The sequence below is a fragment of the Callospermophilus lateralis genome, chromosome 10 (assembly GCF_048772815.1).
Source record: "Callospermophilus lateralis isolate mCalLat2 chromosome 10, mCalLat2.hap1, whole genome shotgun sequence".
Taxonomy (NCBI): domain Eukaryota; kingdom Metazoa; phylum Chordata; class Mammalia; order Rodentia; family Sciuridae; genus Callospermophilus; species Callospermophilus lateralis.
Window position 1 is genome coordinate 133,406,258 of NC_135314.1, and position 5,775 is coordinate 133,412,032.

General features: G+C 46.3%; 1 pseudogene; it reads right to left on the reverse strand.

Moving 5' to 3' along the window:
• Window positions 1-2,666: 2,666 nt before the first annotated feature.
• Window positions 2,667-5,334, reverse strand: LOC143408335 (forkhead box protein O1 pseudogene; annotated as a pseudogene).
• Between the last annotated feature and the right edge of the window lie 441 nt (window positions 5,335-5,775).

Sequence of the window (5,775 nt, forward strand, 5' to 3'; positions counted from 1 at the left end):
TTTTTTTCTAATGAAGAGCTTATTCTGAATAATTAAGTAAAGAAAGACACCAAACCATTTAAAGATAATTTATGTACATTTATGGCTTTATACAATTATAGCAAAGATTGTTCTTGTGTCTGTAAGTACATCAGCATCATCAGGCACTTCTCAGAGGGTATCAGAACAGGGACATGGAATCTGCACTGTTACTAAACTCATGTGGAAATGCGGGAGGGCGTGACTATCCTGACGGGACTTACATGGCCACCCTGGCCACAGTGCCAGGCTGGGCCCCACCTTAAGAAGGGGCCAATTTTAATGCCAAGCTATTTGTTTGCATAAACCACACTGTACTTTTAACTGAATGATTACTCCCAAACTAAAACCACTAGAGAAACTTCTAATTTTAAAATCAGTTTTAAATTAGGAACTCTTAAGAACTAGAAGAATTTCAAGTTTGGGGTGGGAGCCTGAGGGAATATTGGTAACATATACTGAGCAGCTGAACAAGTCCAAATTGTACACCTTTGGAGAACTATTTCCATTTTAAGTATCCTTATCCTTTTCTTGGCATGTTCCACTGATTTACTGCTAACTGAGATACAATTTGCTAATTAACCTAGACTTTGTCAGTTTGTCAAAGCAGAACTTTCCAAGTAATGCATCTATTACCTAAATATAGTCCATACATCTATATTACGGAAACAATACATCTTTATATTTAAAATATCTGAATAGCTCTATAATACAATATGCTTTTAATAACAGTACAAACCAGAGGAAATAAATCAAACAAGGCTGCATAGGTGATATCATTTGCACATTTCACAAAGCAATCATGTACAATAATATACTAATTATTCCAGAAAGTCAGTATTCTTACAGAAAAAGAACTCCCGAAGGCCACATGATGTTTACTTTCCAAATAGAAAAGATGCTTTTCCCTGGACTTTTGGTACACAGAGAGGTGTCCAGGATTTATATTTAGGCTTTAACACCAAGAAAAATGGGGCATGGTTTATAGAGTGAGCAGGACAAACTCAGGAGGAAGAAATACCTTCCAAAAGTCATTCTACGAAGTAGTAAGAGTTTACAGTGATTTCAGCTGTAGATGCCTCTGCAATGAATGAACAGGAACGCGGAGGCTCCCTCTGTAATGGTGAAGCCATGGTATGTGAGGGAAGGAAAATGAGAAGACACAGGAACTGAAATGAGCACCCAAGTTCTTCGACACCAACAAGTTCTATTATGTATGCAGGAGGCTCTGCTTGGGGGAACTAAGCTTTCTAAAACAAGCCATGTTTTGGAGTGCCCAAACAGAAAATGGTCAGAGGGGTGGCTGCTTAGAGTGTTTGGAACAGTAAAAATCACAGTGGGAAGCTTACAACAGGGCCGGCCTACTGCTGGAAATCGATCATGAACACATGTGTTCTTGTTAAATGTGCAGGAAAAATGAAGCCAATGAAGATGCAATTAACATACTAGGAAAAAAGCAAGGGTGGTTTAGGTTGTGTGCACAGAAACCAGAGCCTTCTCAAGAAAGCAAAAGGAAAACTGTGTGCACCTGTCCCTTTCTGGGATGATTTCAGACTTTCCACATGATTTACATGATTTGAAACAGACTGAATGGGAGGCGAAGCCAATTAACCTAGTCTATCAGATTCAGGTAACTGGAAAGTATTAAAACGTAATGCTCACAGTTATAGTTTAGGTTGCTAAAGGCTGAAGAAATTGTCAAATTGTTTACTTAAACTAAAGCTTTTAAAATAAATTCAAATATACAGCTTACAGATGGTTTTCCAATTAATTGCCCCAATTTTTAAACAAGTTCTATTCCATCTGGTTGTCATTTAAAGCATTCTAAAAAATCACTTAAGTCCCACTTTTAAAACTTCTTCCCTTCAACTTTGCAGGACAGAAGGGAAAGGGACAGAGTGAAGACTGACATGATTCCTCAAGACACAGCTACAAAATCAACCATCAGGACCGAAATCAGAGCAGTTGTAAGGAACACTTTTACTGAAGCACAACTCAAAAAGGTTAAGCTAAAAGAACCCCAAAATTTGACAAAAGAGCATTATTTTAAATGCAGGTGCCCCTTCTGATTTCCAAACATTATGAGGCCTCCCCGGAGTAACTGCAACGATGCCACACACAGGCATCTATCAGAAGACTGGACACTATGCGGCACACATAGTTCACAGGGCAAGATAAGGTGAAATTTCTTAAAAATACATACATAAAAACATATTAAGTTCTTCTAAATACAAAACACAAAGTAAGTGTCCATAACTATACATCACTTTCCTGCCCAAACAGGGCCAGAAACGTTGAGTATGCAGGTACTAATTACAATGATTTAAGATTAGTCAGAAACATCACCAAGTAGCATCCCAAGTGTACAAACCAGTTAAGCACGTATAAAATTAGTACTAATCCAGTTAGAAATACAAAATGAAAATCATGAGTGCTGCCCCAAATACCTGTGATTCCACAAATTTACAAGCAGACAATGTAACAAAGTAGACTCTAGTTTTAAGAAAACATTACAGTTCAATATCTATTCCAAAAATGATCTCAAGTTGCAACAATAACATCAAAAATCATTTATCTGGAAATTAGAACCATTTTAAGTGTTTGTACAAATTCGCAAATAACAAAATAAACAACAACAACAAAAAAAAAATAGAAAAGACCTGTACAAGGCTGGCATTTAATCTATTTTCCCCCCAAAGTTTGATAAGTCCATTAATTCAGCAGATTGATAACAGGCTACTTGGTTCTCATGTGAATCCTGTGGCATGTGAACAGGTCCAAAGCTGTTTAATGGAGGTGCAGAATGAAGATCTTAGTTCTTTGTGATCACTTCAGCAGAACACAGGTGGTACAAACAAAAGTTCAACTTATCAAGACATGAGACCATCACAGTATTACAAAAAGAGTATAAACTTTCCTTGGACCAAATGGATATTCCAAAAAACAAAAACAAAAAAACAAAACAACAACAAACCAAAAACACACAGATACAATACTGTATCTACTGCTTATATACAAAACTTGAAAGCACACCAGGATCTGAAAGTCTTTTCTGCAATTATATGGTGTAGTGAGTTTGGCACTTCATTGTAATGAAATTTCCAATGGCATGGTCCTTATCTACAGCAGCACATAACCTGCAAACACTGGGCAAACATCCTGTACAGGAAAAGTGTCTTTGCTGCCAAGTCTGACGAAAGGAAAAAAGGATTTTTTTTTTTTTGTATGTGTGTGTGTGTGTGTGTTAAATCAAGAAAACTAAAGGAGGGGTGAAGGACATCTTTGGACTGCTTCTCTCAGTTCCTGCTGTCAGACAATCTGAAGTACGTTCATAAGTGTAGCCTGCTCACTAACTCAGCCTGACACCCAACTGTGTGTCGTCGTCTTGACACCATGCGGGAAGCTTTGGTTGGGCAACACATTGTCAAAGTTAAAATCCAAGGTATCTCCATCCATGAGGTCGTTCCGAATTATGGATTCCATATCACAGTCCAAGTGCTCAATAAACATGCCGTCCAAGTCACTGGGGAGCTTCTCCTGGTGGAGAACGCCCATCCTGCCATAGCCATTGCAGCTGCTCACTGAGGAGTAGCCACCCAGGGCACTCATCTGCATGTGGTGGGGCAGAGGCACTTGTAAAGGTGTCTTCACTGGGGTTAGGCGGTTCATACCTGAGGTGTGAGGCATGGTGTTCACCGTGTGGGGCAGGGCACGCCCATTAACTGCAGATGTTTGCTGGGCATGTCCAGGGAGGGTATGGGAGCTGGGATTCATCATTTTATTATGAGATGCCTGATTGCCATAGGCTGGCATGACTGAATTAGGACCCAACATCACATTCTGGCCCAGAACCCGGCTGTTGGGTTGGGCCACCCCAGGATCAACTGATGACATAATGTCATTATGGGGAGGAGAATCAGAAGTAAGTAACTCCTTCAAGAGTCCCTGTGCACAGTTAAACTGATTCAATCCTCCATAGCTTGATTTGTTGTCCTGCAGTGTTTGCATAGGCATCTGGGACAAAGGGCTCATGCTGGACTGGCCATATGTATATTTTTGGTAGTTTGGACTGGGTGAGTTCAGACTGGTGCTTGGTGGTGCAAACGAGTAGCATGGTGTCTGCTGCATCATGCTGCCAGGTGATGACTGGGTTGAAACAGTTAATGACGTTGGGGATGACAGAAGGTTGAGATTATCCAAAAGGTTTTCCATGTTTTCAGGATTGCTTATCTCAGACAGACTGGGCAGAGTAGAAGCCATCTTTGAGGCAGATGGTGGGTACACCAGAGAATGCACATCCCCATCTCCCAGATCATCTTGTTCCGTCATAATGGGAGAAAGTCTCCCACTAATAGTACTAGCATTAGAGCTAGTTCGAGGGCGAAAGGTACTCCAGTTATCGAAGTCATCATTGCTGTGGGAGCCAGGGCTCGCAGGCCACTTGGAAAACTGAGATCCAGGGCTGTCGCCAGCACCCTCCTGGCCAGACTGAAGGGATGCTTTTTTCTTGGCGGCTCGGCCTCGGCTCTTAGCAAATTTACTGTTGTTGTCCATGGATGCAGCTCTTCTCCTGGGGGATTTTCCACTCTTGCCTCCCTCTGGATTGAGCATCCACCAAGAACTTTTTCCAGTTCCTTCATTCTGCACACGTATGAACTTGCTGTGTAGAGACAGATTATGACGAATTGAATTCTTCCAGTCAGCGGAACTGTTGCTGTCACCCTTATCTTTGAAGTAGGGCACGCTCTTGACCATCCACTCGTAGATCTGCGACAGTGTAAGCCTCTTCTCAGCCGAGCTCTCGATGGCCTTGGTGATAAGGTCGGCGTAGGACAGGTTGCCCCACGCGTTGCGGCGGGACGAGCTGCTCTTGCGAGGCTGCCCCGCGAGCGGCCCCGCGGCGGGGGGAACCGGAGGGTGCTGCGACAGCGGCCCGGGCGGCGGAGGCTGCGGCGGCGCCGGACGCAGGCAGCCCGCCTCGGGGCCCTGGAAGTCCCCGCACAACCCCCCGGTGGCGGCAGCTGCGGCCGCCGCCACCGCCGCCGCCACGGAGCCGGGCGCCTGCGGGAAGTCCTCGCTCTCTTCCAGCAAGCTCAGGTTGCTCATGAAGTCGGCGCTGACAGCGGCCGCCGAAGCTGGGGGCAGGCCCGCTGAGGCGTCGGGGTTCGCAGCTGCGCCGCCCGACGGCGCCGGACTGGAGGTGGCCGAGTTGGACTGGCTAAACTCCGGCCTGGGCAGCGGCCAGGTGCACGAGCGCGGCCGGGGCAGCGGCTCGAAGTCCGGGTCGATCTCCACCACCTGGGGCGCTTCGGCCATAGTGACCCCCCGCCCCTCCCCCAGCCGCGGGAGAGCCTAGAACCGGGAGAGCGCAGCACCAGGATGCGGAGGGGAGGGGGCGCCAAGAGCTGGTCTGAGATTTGGGGGACCGAGGTCGGCGCCGCGAGCGGACGGAAACCGTGAGGAAAGCGCGGCGGAGTAGGAGAGCGAGCCCAGAACTTAACTTCGCGGGTCCATCAACATCCAGGCTCCTCCGGGTTCGCTGCGCGGACGGGACGGCGGGCCGGAGCCGCCGGGCCAGGCAGCGCCAGCACTGCGCTCCTGCTGACAGGGCCGCGGACACAAGGACAGACGGACGGACACCGCGAATCGCGAGCCGCTCGCTTTCCCCGGCGGCGCGACCGCGGCGGTGCTGCCTGTTGAATGTGGCGGCGGCGGCTACAGCAACTACGCGGCCGCCCGACTTACGGGATATCACTC